Here is a 14,213-nt window from a genome sequence, read left to right on the forward strand (position 1 = left end):
ATTTCTGTCATGAAGCACTGCCATGTCACTCTCCCAAAAGTCATGAGGCCAAACAACTATGGCCTGAAGCCTCCGAAATAATAGCCTCCAGCATGAACCTTTCTCATTATGGCTTAATTTTTCTCAGGTATTTCTTTTTTTTATGTTTTGTTTTTCAAGAAAGTATTTCTTGGTGTCGCTTTGGCTGTCCCAGACGAGCTCTGTAGACCAGGCTGGCCTCGAACTCAAAAAAGACCTACCTGTCTTTGCCTCCTGATGTTGGGATTAAAGGCATGTGCCACAACTGCCTAGCTCAGTATTTCTTATAGTGACAAGACAAAACCAAAACCAAAAACCTCACAACTACCAAGTGGTCCCCAAAGTTTTCACCTGCGGCTTCAAAAGTTACTTTCAGCCATGCTTTTGCCATTTCTCAAAAATACACAATTTCTTTCTATACTGTGAAAAATGGTCACATTGGTGATCCCTGAGGAAGTCTCTTCAGCTGGTTCTTTTTTAGCTCTAGGGTTTGTGGAAGGGCCGAGCCTGTCAGAACAGCTCAGTGAGCTGCTGCCAGGCACTTCACAGTTCTGAGGGAAGCAGAGATTACCTGGTCTGTCACTGGGCTTGTGGAGTTTGACTGCCTCGACGTGACATGGTCCGGCACTTTTATTGGTGATGTCACATCTCCTTGAGATTGTGTTTCCAGGATTTCTGGTGGTAAAACATGGCTGTGAAAAATCTAAGTGAAAGAAACAAAGCTGCTGATATTCAACAAGACTGGGGTCTGAAGAATTAAAGGGCACCAGCTGCCTTTTAGCACATACACATTACCAAGTGCCTGGCTACTTAAGGATGAAGTAAAAATACTGCTTCTTCTAATGTGTATGCTCTACTTCTGAAATAGCTATAGTTAATTCCCACTGTTTGATGTGGCCGTATTCTGGGAACTCCCCAGGGATTCTAAGATCCTGAATACTAAACTGTGCCATGGTTATGAGAACAAGATAGGCCACTGGTCTCTCCATTCCTTTTAGTTGTGGTTTGAATTTAAGATGTCTCCAAAAACTCGTGTATCTAAACACTCAATTAGCAGTGGATTGTGATGTTTGGGGAAGGCTGTGGAACTTTTAGGAGCTGAGGCCTCTCTGGAGGCAGGAGATCTCTTGAGGAGAGGCTTTAGAGACTATCTCTCAGCTCTGATTTCCACCACAGTTTCTCTGAGCTTCTTGATACACTGGCATGTAGTAGACCATGATCTCTTCTCAAGCTTCAGTCATCAATGCTAGTAGACATTTCTACCACCGTGCCTTCTCCTCCATTACAGACTGTGTCCCCTTTAAAGAAAGCCAAAATAAATCCTCCCTAGAGTTGCTTTTTGTCAAGTATTTGGTGGTAGCGACGAGAAAAGCAGTACATCTGGGATGGGAAATTGTGTTCTGTACGTACTAATGCTCACAGTTATTGTTAAGAGTAAATGCAATTTGCAGAATGATAAAAGAGACTGGCAATATCCACATATCAACAAATGACAGAGATCATCCCTACAGAAAACAAACAAGAAGACTGAATGAAGGCCTCATGAAAAGATGTAAAATGAATAATTCTTCGTTTACCGTAGATTTTAAAAAAATGTTACCTGCTTTGTGATCACTGCTGGTATATTAGTTGACTTGAATCAGTTTTAAATGTGTTTCCATATCTTACCTGGTTCGGCATTGTCACTGTAAGAGTAGTTTCTGGTCTCCTCTCTGAAGGGTCTTGGGGCTTGAGCTCTCATTAGTAGGTTGTTCACTAAGAAGATCACTAGTAAATTGAATGCATTGTGAAGCCCTTCAAACATAAAGCATAAATAACAAGGTAGTAATACATTCAGTATTTTTAAAAAAATTACTTTATTTTAATTATGTGTATGTTTGTGTCTTTATGTGGGTATTCCTACATGAGTAGAGGTGCCTGCAGAGGCCAGAAGAGGGTGTCAGATTCCCAAAGCTAAAGTTGTAGGAGGTTGTGAGGTGCCTGATGAAGATGTGGAAACCACATCTGGGTCCTCTACAAGAATAGCAAGTGTTCTTAACAATTGGGCCATCTCTCCAGCACCATGTTTAATCATTTTATAGTTTGCATTTAAATTTATTTTGAGTTGTTAGGTGAGGTTAAAGTTGAGAGTCATTTTTTAATCATTTAAAAATATTTGATGTTTATGGATTTTGCCTGTACATAAATGTCTTTGCACCACAACCCCCTGCAACTGGAGTTACAGCCACCTGTGAGGCACCATGTGGGTGGTGGGTGGTGGGAATCCATCCCAGGTCTCTGGAAGAAACACCAGTATTTTTTATTTCCTTTCCAACCTTAGCATCATATTGTATTGGCCACTGCTGCTCTATCTTATGATGGGGGTGATCCTTCCTACCCCATTAGGAAGTGATAACTCCCAAGTCATGCTTCATTTTCATGAGAAATTCAGTTATTTCATGAAGTTTTGTTGTCTTTCCAAGTACATTTTAGAATCTTGTTTGAATCTGCAAAGATTATCCCTGGGAATTAATAGGTTTTATTTTTGTTTTCTTCTCATATCAATTTAAAAGGAATTAACATTTTTATTACATTATTTCAATTTGCAAAAGTGTATGATTTCACTAGATACTTATAGCTTCTTAAACTGTATTCCTTGGCATTTTGTAATTTTCAACATGCAACTCCTATACAGGCAATGCTAGATTTATCCCTAGGAATTTCCTTCTTAAAATATCGGTTTCAGTGTGCTCCTTGCTATTATATGGAAATAAAAATGATTTTCTGCATACTAATCTTGCATCTTACAGCCTTACTGAATTTACTTATTCTAGAAGTTTTGATGGATACTTTTGGGTTCTTTATGCTGATCATCATGACACTGGTAAACGTGGACAGTATATTCCATTTCCTTATAATCTGTTCATCTCTTTGCTGTAGCTAGAACTTCCAATAGAAAGTAAAATTGCCGTGATCATAACAGACAGCCGTGCTTTGCTTCCAAAGTTAAGAATAAAACATTCAGTTCTCAGAATGAAGTGTGATATCAGCAGTGGGTCTTTAAAATGGTATTTATCCACAAATGTAGATGCCTCAGGGAGTGCCTGGTACTGTAATCCTGGTTAAAGTTCATGGCTGTTGAGACTGTAGGACCTAGGGTAGAACTGTTATTGTTACTTTACCAAACAACCATGCTGTCAAAGTAACTTCTAAATATTTATGCTTGCATTCAACCATGGTCACAGAAACTTCTCTCTACAGTGGACAGTAGAGTGCAGAGAGGTGTAAGGGTCAAGGTGCTGAAACTAAGTGATGGAGTGCTCAGCCTCCAATGAGACATCCATGATCACCCCACAACCACCACCACCACCACCAAGCCTCAGGGAACATCATGGAGGAAAGTTATAAAGAACATAAGAACTGGGGGATGGGCAGTGGTTCTGTGAGTGCTTCCTGCTGGACACGACATGGCTATTGCAATCACGGACTCCCAGCAGCTGGGTTTACTAGCTCAAGAGCTGTACGAGATCAAGCCAGACAAAAGTCTCAATATAGATGATGGGATAGATGATCTGAAGGCCCCACCCCTTATTGATGAAGTATTAGCAGTAGATGGGTGCTGGAGAACAGAGAATCATGCTTTTTGAGGGTGAGGTCATTAATAGATTTCTGATGTTCCAGTGAATGCCCTACACCTGTGTATATATGAACAGCAGCAGCTGGACTAACTGGGCTATCAAAAAACAAAAGCAAGTAAACAAAGAAGACATGAAGATGGGAAAGGGCAGTTTGGAAGGGATATGGGAGAAGCTGGAAAAATAAAATTAGGATTGTACATGATCATAATAACATTATATACATGTTTGAAATTCTCAAAAATAGAAAAGTTTTTAGAAAGAACTTTTCTGCCATTTGAGTCGTGTTTCTCCTGTTTGTAGTACGTCATTACTTCCTGCTTGCTTCTAAGACCTAAGATTCTTTGTGATCTTAGTGTTCAGAAGTTTCACTGTAATGTATCCTGGTATGAATCTTTTCTGGTTTAAGATCCTTGCTTCCATCTTTGTCTTTAAGTTTGTGGTTTTATGACAAATGAAGTTTTTCTCCTTTTTATTCATTTTAGACTTTCTGATTCTGACGCTAGGAATGTGAAAGATTTTCCTGGAATATCACATGTCCCTAAGAGGTTCTGGTCTTTTTTATTTGCACCTCGTCTTTGGCTCTTGATGTTCTGATTTGGTGATTTATGTTGTTTCCTTTTCAAATTCACTGATTATTTTTATTTTAGCAGTGAAAAAAGCTACTTCTGAAAGAAAATTATAAATTATAATTATAAATTATACAATATATAATAAAATATATTATAATTATAAAAATACACAAAATATATAATTACAAATTATAATTTCAGTTATGTGAACATTTGAACATATTTTGATATTTAAGAAATATGTTAAATAACTCTTAATTTCAAATTAGCTTTTTTCTTTTATTTTTTTTCTACTGGAAAGATGTTTTTTCATATAATATATTCTGATCATACTTTTCCCTCTCCCAACTCCTCCCAGATCCTTTCAACCTAACTACCCACTCAACACCACACCCCTTCTTCTTTCTCTCTCCTTAGAAAACAGGCAAAGAAACCAAAATAAAACAAAACAGAAAACAACTCAATAACAACACACACAACAAAACCAAACCCATAACACAAGAAAAATCACATATACTCACAAACTCATCATAAAAAAATAAACTCCACAAAAGCTCTAAACTGAAAGCCATAATATACAAGCAAAAGGCTAATAAGACAAAAAAAAATGACCAAACAAAACAATTATGATACAAAAAGTCTACAAAAATACCATTGAATTCATTTTGTTTTGGCCATCTACAGATAGTCATGGGACCTACTCGGAAGTGTGGCTAATATACCCAGTGAAGCTCCATTGAAGAAAAATGATAAATTTTTCTTTTGAACGCGTATGTCAATTGCACATAGCTTCTTGGTTAGGATGGGTGCCTGTGTCCACTTAGATGGAAAGAAACTCAAAGCAATTCAGCTAAAACCAGGAACAAAACAGAGTTATTTCTCTCCACATACCTATTTAATAAATTCCTTAAAGTCTTAGCTAGAGCAATAAGACAACTGAAGGAGATCAAGGGACACAAATAGGAAGGGAAGAAGTCAAAGTATTTTTATTTGGCAATGATATGTGTTTATGCGTAAAAATCTTAAAAAACTCTATCAGGAAACTCCTTAGTTGATCAACACTTCAATGAGGTAGTAGGATTCAAAATTAACACACAAAGGTCGGTAGCCTTTGTATATATGAACAATTATTTCTTCATTTCTTTGCATTCAACTGCTGATCTTGTCATTGAATCTTTTGTTTTGAGTGGCCTGTTATATTCATTTAGTTCCTACCTTCTCATTCATATTGTTGCTTTATATCATCTCTTGTTTTCATTTTGGCATGTTGCTTTTAAATTTCTTTTTAATCTTTTCATTATTGGTTAGTGAGGAATTCTTGTGTGTGTGCACGTGTGTGTGTGTGTGTGTGTGTGTGTGTGTGTGTGTGTGTGTACATGCATGAAGGTGTACAATTCATTATATGAATGTGTCTGTAGAGGGTAGAAGCTAACACTGAGATTTCTCCTATTCTTTGCTTTTATTCTTTTTCTTTTTTAAAAAAATATCTCTTCATCTTATTTTTGAGACATGGTCTGTTACTGAACTTGGTTTGGCTGATTGGCTAGAGTACATGGTCAGCATGCCCCTGCCTCTGCTTCTTCAGTGCTGGTATTATCAGTGTGTGTGTGCCACCGTGACAAGAACATGGGCTGAAACTTGGGTTCTCATGCTCCTCTGGCAAGCACTGTAACAAATGAGCCATCTTTCTATCCCCTAGGAAAGCACTCTTAGAAAGGCTGTTTCTCAGACAATCCTACTGTCAGTATGATCTTGGCATTGGTATCTTTTCTCCTTTAGTTTAAAAAACGTTTTGCATTTTGTGTGACAAGACTAAAACAAACAAACAACAACAACAAAATACACACACACAATCTTTAGTATACTGAGTAGAAGATTAAAAATCTTACAAAAGTCCAATGTTTTGATATGGCTTTGTTGACATTATCACACTGATATGGAGATGAATGGTGAAATCATTCTCCACTTGGCTCTATTAATATTTAGGGATAAGATAGAAACACCCATTACTTCTCCTTGAGTATGGAAGATTTAAATGCTCCTCCAGCTTCTACTGATTCCACTTTGGCACCCTGGAACACTGTTGTTTCTGCAATAAAAACGGTTGACCTAGAAATATTTTTAGATTAACAATTACATCATAAACTGAGGCAGAAAATATGTATCTAAACTGTATGTGTACCAAGTCTGATCCATTTTTGAAAGGATGAGCTAATGTTCTGAACGAACAAGCCTTTGGATGTACACAACAGTCATTTAAGCAGCGAGTCTCCGGTCACAAGTAACTGTGTCAACCATTTTGGTTTGGCTGACCCAGAAGCAAACTTGGAGATAAGTATGTGTTTATTTGGAGCTGATCACAAAAATCACCAAGAAGGTGTGAGTGATAGGAAGGCTCTGAGTACTTTCTGAAGGAGAGCATTGTGAAGTTGTGGCTATCCCAGGCTAGCTTGAGATTTTAAAGAATTTGAGCTATTTGTGCATTAGTTTCTATTGGTTTCTGTTCAAGGGCTGCCCAGAGCTGGCTGAGAAAACTGCAGTGACCAGAAAAAGTCCTTAGGAAAAGAGATAAAATAATGAAATTTGCAATTCAGCCAGGTGTGTGCCAATGGCAAGCCTGAGGGAGTTGCGACCCTACCAAGAGCAGCAGCATTGTAGCTAGCCAAGGTGCTACCTAGAAGGCACCTAAAATGCTTCATGGCTACATTTTGATACCCAGAATAAAATAGTTGGATGAAAATGTGTTTCCTTCAGCTGGAGCCACCCTGCCACCCACTATGACTCTGGCTTCTCCAAGTTTTGTAAGAACATATTTTCAGAGTAATGCTTCTCTTCCTTGTGTCTTGATTAGCACTCCCACTGTGATAGTTTAAATGTAATTGCACCAGATAATCTCATAGGGTATGGCACTATTAGGAGGCATGACTTTGTTGGAGTGGGTATGGCCTTGCTGGAGGAAGTGTATCACTGTGGGGGCTGGCTTTGTGGTTTCCTATGCTCAGGATATCACCCAGTGTCTCTGTCAACTTCCTGTTGCCTGCAAGATGTAGGACTCTCAGCTATTCCTCCAGGATCACATCTCCCTGCATGCCACCATGCTCCCTGACATGATGATAATGGACTAAATCTCTGAAACTGTAAGCGGGCCACACTAATTAACTGTTTTTCTTTTATAAGAATTGCCATGGTCATGGTGTCTCTTCACAGCCAAAAAAATCCAACTAAGACACCTACTAACCTTTCTAGTACTTTCATTGTCCTCAAGAACGCCACCTAGTGTTCTCCAGAAACCTCATGTCCCATCACAATAAAATACTCTTGGCAAGTCCATGCTGAGATACTAGCAAATGCTATGTTACCACCCCAGACTGAGCTGAATTCTAAGAGGGAAATGAGAACATAATAGGTTAAGACACTAAGAGAGGCTACCTATTACAGGATGGGAAGGGAATGTCACTGGTGTCCTATGCTCCTGCAAAAACTTCCACCTTCAAATTTTCTGGTGCCAGTTTACTTCTGTGTTCAATTCAGAAGAAGCAGAGTCTGAAGATCTTATTAGCAGGTGAGTAGCATGAGTGAATTAATGCTTAGGACCAGACTCATAATGTGTGTGTCTGTGAGACAGAGCTCTCCTACCAGAGGTTTTGGCTGGTTTGGAGAAAAATCATTTGACACCAATTCTCCAGCTAGCAAGAGTTCAGGAATAATGTTTAACTACCATACTATGGCATTGTAAGGATAAATTGAAAGTAGAATTGTTTAATTTACCTGCAGTCACAAAGGATGCTTTTCTTGCTTGGGACTTTATGCTGATTATAACAGGGATGTATCATTTCTGTTCTTTATTGCGGGCCTTAGAAATGTGTAAAAATACAGAGAAGCCAATTTAAATGCATGGAGAAGACTGTGTCTCCTATTTCCTGAAGGATAATAGCAATTTCACCCTTCCTGTATGTTTTGTCTTGGCTTAAAATGTGAAAATATAGAACCAGACAATGAAAGTCCCTTTAAATGCCCCAGGTGTCAAATGTCAAAATATTCCCATAGTTAGAAACATCCAACCTACATAAAAGTCTAAAACTCATTTGAAGAGAAAGACTCCCCTTCACTCCCTTTATTCTCTCTCACGTACCTCTTGTGGCAGTCAAAAATAGCATTGCTTTCAACTGAAGAATGAAAATTCAAAGTCTGTGAAACCAGGCTAGGACTCCCCCAAAATCTAGATTATCTTGAAAGAAAATCACCTTTGGATAAGCACCAGACATTTTGTTCAATATTCTTTTAGTGTTAAACCAAAATTGATACATACAAGAAACTGGTCCTTGGTATCTATTTTCTGTGACCCAGGTTTTGAATTCAGAAAAATTGATAATGTTTAACCTAGTATTTGCATTTGTTTATGAATAGCTGCAACAGCAAATTACTGCAGATTTGATGGTTTTAACCACTAGAAGTTAATTTTTCACCAGTTTTAAAAAACAAGAATCCAAGGCATTTTGGTAAGACTGTCATCCCCCCAGTCTCTAGGGAATATACTTGCTTGCCTTTTAGGACCTGGTGGCTCTAGGTGTCCTTTGGATTGTGTTTGGTCTCTCTACTCTTGGCCTTCATCTTTACATACTCCTGCTCTGTGTTTGTGTTTTTCTTCCATGTGCTCCTGTAAAGACATTTCTACTGTGTCTATCTGGTGAGGATGATTTTATCCTAAGTTCCTTATATCTACAGAGATTCTTTTCCCAAATGAGGTCAATTTCTTAGGTTGTAGAGATGAGGATACTGATATACTTCTTAGGGACTACCATTAAATCTACCTTAGTATCATTTATCATTAAAGATATATTTCCAAGAATTCAAACTATAGGACAACTAAGACCCTACCAGAAAAGGAAATGATTTTTCATACTTTATTTTTATTTCTCCTTTCCAGCATTTCTTGTGGGAGCCCACAACTGACTCAGTTTCCCAGTTTGAATCTGAAGTCTATTCTGAGTCAATAGAGGTCAAGCTTGCTTGCTCCAGGGCTGTGAGAAAGTCCTGATTATCCCACAGAGCCTCCTTGAAGGGCTGTGAGAAAGTCCTGATTAGCCCACAGGAAGGAACACACTATCTAGCCAGATGCAGGCTGCTGATGCCAGCTGGAGGTACATCGAGATAGAAAATGAAACTGCCTGCTCCTTGACGCAAGGCAGGGTAGATAGGGGTTGAATGCCTGTGCTGTGCATTGTTCTACCTCTGTCCTTCAAAACTGTATGTAAGCTGGTTGTAAAATAAATTCAGGGCTGTCCAGCATTGACCGGCAGACCTCTCGACTCTTTTCTGTCTTCTTCATTGTCTCTTCAATCCGCGGGCCTCTACCCAGCTACCCAGCTGACTGTCAGCAGGCTCCGATAATTTCTGTTCTTAGAAAAGGCAAGCTTCTCTGTTCATCTAAGTCTTCAAACACCTTGCAAAGGTAGGAGACAGAGCTTTAACAACCAGAATCAGTTGACTCTAGAGATCAGAGGGTCTCGACATATCCAACCCCAAGCCAGCTCCAGTCAGACCAATCAGAGATGGTGTGGCTAAGGAACCCTGCAGAGCCACCCATCTCATCTGAAACCTGGTTTTCAGGGAGTCTTGACATAGAGCAAGAGTACTTGAATGCACAAGATAAAAAAGACTATGTAATTTAGGAAATATCTCTTTGTCAAGGTTCTCGATGCAGGGGCTAGGTCCATAGCCCCAGCAAGAGTGAAGAACAGCATTTCCTTAGTTGTGGCCCCACTCCTGAAATCAATATGATCTGCTTGTGGAGTCTGTTTTTTATGACTTGTCTGGACAGATAGAACAGGAAATTTTGTGTCCATCGCCTCCACAGGCCTCCATAGGCTGTCCTGCTCTAAGAGAGCAAATTATGTCATGCATGCCAAACTGTCCTACCATATGAGTCTTCCAGATAGGTCACTGACTGCACAGATAGCTAGCATATACCACTGGGGTTTATGTAGTGTTCTAGTCTCCTTGGGGGACTAAAAATTGGAATTTTGGTTGTAAATGTCTGTGTTTTGTCAACTTTGCAAGCAAAGGCCAAGCCTCCTAGCTCTTCCAAATCAAGACCAGTCAGGAGGGAAACTGTGCTCAGAATTCATACTTCTCATGTGTGGTTACAATTCTTGAAGATTAATTTGAGACTTTAACCTGAATTTACTATGGAATATGGGTTCACAATTTACAGGAAGCAACCACGGGCCAATTTACGTCTTTCAAGGGTGCCCCATTTATTCCTGGTGTCCTGTGGTCTTTATGCTTATAAACATTCTGTCTTTGAAAGAATATGGAAGTATTATTTTAACATCTCAGGTGTAAATGGGCCACAAATGCTTCTTAAATGCTTTAAGAAGTAGGTAAAAAATAGAAATAAAAAGAGAAGAGACAGAGGAGGTAGCTCAGTGGCACATTGTTCTGTGTATACATAGCCCTGGATCCCATTACCATCACTAATACAACACAAAGCAATTGTTTTTCTTTTAAACATTTGTGTAGTGAACATGCCTTCTATTATAATTATCCATTCTCATGCCCTTCAACTGCATAGAAATCTATGGGAGGGCAGGGTTGTGCCTTAATGATCTCCAGGTCTTTAGTCTCTGGCATGGAGCACCTGGTACTCACCGAGTTCGTTATTCCCTTTATGACAATAAAGCAGGCCTTTCTGTGAAGCAGGAATTGTTTCTGTTGCCTAACATACTAGGTACTAGTCCTGGGTAACCACTGAGCTCATGGAATGTGACTAATAGAACTGCAAGATTAATTTTTGGTTTCATTTATTTTACTTAATGTAAATTTAGATTTTAATTTGCCTCATATAAGAGAGGATAGAAGATGTTAACGAACAATAAGAACAAGGAGAAAAACAATTTGCTTGTAATCTGTGGAGGAGAAAGGACGTGGTCTTTTTTGGTGTGTGTGTGTGTGTGTGTGTGTGTGCGCGTGCGCGCGGGGGCGTGCAATTACACACTTCCCACAGTTTATGTCTGGAGGTCAGAGCACAGCTCTGGATGTGAGGGTATGAGTCCTCACCTTCTATTTTGTTCAAAACAGCCTTTTTATTGTTTTTCTACTCTTCTGTTTCCAAATCCTCTTCTGTCTCTCCCTCACATTTCTAGGTATGAGTGCTGTAATTATACAGACTGTGTCCAGTGGTTAATTGGGGTTCTGGGAATTCAAACATTGGTCCTCATGTGTACACAGTAAGAACATTTATCCACTGAGCTACCTCTCCAGCTCTATATGATATACATGCACCCTTAATTACAAAAGTGGTCACTGTGGCATTCCTTCCTGCTCCTTTCTTATTAGATGCATTTTTAATCCATCTAGAGAGGCCCTGTGCAAGGATAGGTTCCTCTCCAGATGATAGACATCTTAATTGATCTAGAAAGTCTTTGACACTGGAAGCGGATTTCTGGGGGAACTTTAAGCATATCTGGTGGTCAAATTGTACCCTGGTCCAGTGAATTAAGCATCTATGAGTAGGGCTCTGGCATCAGGGTTTGTCAAAGCCCTCAAGAACACTGGCGGACTTTGTTTTAGCTTCAGTGACAGTTTAGTATGAGTTCAACATTTCAGTCAGCCAACCACAGGTAAAGCATATAGATTACTCCCAACAGTGTGAGTGAGCCCCATCCCATCATCTAAAGGCCCAAAGAGAAGCAAAGGACTCATTTCCTCTAGTAAGAAGAAATGATGCACAAGTTTAAGACTTTTTTTGGGTCCATAGTGTGAAGCCACACTACAGAATTTGGGTTTACTAGCCTGCATAAACACAGGAGTTAGGTCAACTCCTCATAATAAATATATATACGTGTGTGTGATACATAATATATAAATATATTTTATATTACATATATTAAAAGGGAAGAGATGAAGGAGAATAATAAATATATATTATATACACATGTATATGTGCATATATAAGCATATATGTGTATGTGTGTTCTACAGATTCTTTTTCTCTGAAGATCCTTGACTCATAACATTTTGGTAGAAGGGATGGTTCTAGAAGAAGGGTATTTTAACTATGAATCTTCTAAATATGTTTGGGAACTGGTTTTATAATCTGTTTGAATTATGTCATGCCAATGACTCTATTTTCAGTGATAAAGACAGCCCTGATGGTCCATAGTATATCTGCCAAGGGAGAGACACAAAATATCTACATTGAATCTTTCCAATCACTACATCAAAAGCAAGGAATGGGTGACCACCTACATGCCATTTTTAAACAAATTTGGAAAAATAACAAATACAGTAAAGTTGGTGACTGTTTCTTTTGCTGCTGGACAGAGTGATACTAGAAAAGGGTAGGTTTCGGGATTCAGCTTCCTAACTGAAGCACCAGTGTAAATGGTCACAAGGTTTTGTATGTGTTCCAAGGACAGGGGCATCTCTAAAATCCACAGAGTTGGTACTGCTGAAAAGCAGATGCAGATTTGTGAATTAAAACACACCATGAATAGCCAGCTTCAGAGTGTGTGTGTGTGTTTGTGTGTGTGTGTGTGTGTGTGTGTGTGTGTGTGTGTGTTTGATGGAGGTGAATGTACACTGACTAAGAAACTAGCAGATGCTATTATATAAATTGAGATGGAGACAAGTAGGTGAACTCTGATGGATGTGGGAACACTGAAATCCCATGTTCAGAAGAGCTTTCTTTGGCTGATGAAGATATCTCACCCGTAAGGGAAGCAGCCTCCCAATGCACAGAAGTAGCTACTCTGCTCCAGGGACTGCAACATCTCCCTCCTCCATAGCATACCTATCTTCCAAACCCCTAACAAACTATAATGACCTCTCCTTAGGCAGTTGCCACACAAGACAGGCTGGATTCTTCTCAGGACTCAGCCCCATCACACTTCATGATTTTACCTCATTACTTCCAAACCTAGCGGGTCTCTATAGCTAAAATAAACATGTAATCAGGAGATCTGCTGCAGTCCAAATGAACCACTTGTGATTTCTGATTGATACAGACAGAAACCTGGACTATACAGGGAATAGCAGCAAAAGTATGGCATAATGGTAGGAGAAATGTAGCATCAGATCAGGTGGACTTTATTAGTAGGAGCTCACTGATTATAGACTTTTACATGCAGTATTGCAGTGCAGGGAGTTATTAAGGGATGTAATAGTTTGTTAGCTTGGTTGGCTAATAAATGGATCAAAGATGGCCCCAAGTGACTGCCTGGAATTACCCATTCTGTCTTGACTTATGGAGGAGGTGTTCAAAGGCTGAAACTGGAATGTTATGGATTGCCACAGCTCATTCACCTGAGAGGATCCAGAAGACATACTTTCCATAATGACTGCTAGAAAGGAGCTTGTCAGAGAGCCCCCACATTCCTACAAAGCTCTGTGATTACTCTTCTCCCAAACTAGATCTTCCAGTCGGAGCTATAGGCACTGAAGTAGGAGACATTATCTAAGGACTTTTCATTGTGTTGTGGAAAAGGATTCAGGGAATCCTTGGTTATAGTCAGGAAAGAGTGAAGTGAGGTCTCATTGTGTCTTTATGTGGAGATTATATGCAAGCACATGCAAGTGGGTGGCAAGCTGACAAGGTGGACTTGTGGTGGAGAGAGAATGCTGTCAATGTAGACTTTGTTTGCATGGAACTGGTGCTTAAATCTGTGGCCATAGAAAAAGCAAATTGCCCTTTGTAATGTCAGTCAGCCTCATGCAATCATCTGAAGGTCTACATAGAACAAAACGACAGGTATCTCCAAGACAGAGGGAGTTTTGCATCCATACCCTTCAGACAGGACACAAACCACTCTTCTCCCTTTCTCATCCATAGCTTTCAGACAGGACACAAGCCAGTCTTCTCTGTTTCCCATCCATAGCCTTCAGACAGGATACAAGTCAGTCTTCTCTGTTTCCCATCCATAGCCTTCAGACAGGACATGAGCCAACCTTCTGTTTCCAAGATGCTGGATATTTTGTACTCTCCTGTCTCTTTTATCTTGTGAAGCAA

This window comes from Peromyscus leucopus, chromosome 16_21, assembly GCF_004664715.2.
Source record: "Peromyscus leucopus breed LL Stock chromosome 16_21, UCI_PerLeu_2.1, whole genome shotgun sequence".
Lineage (NCBI taxonomy): Eukaryota > Metazoa > Chordata > Mammalia > Rodentia > Cricetidae > Peromyscus > Peromyscus leucopus.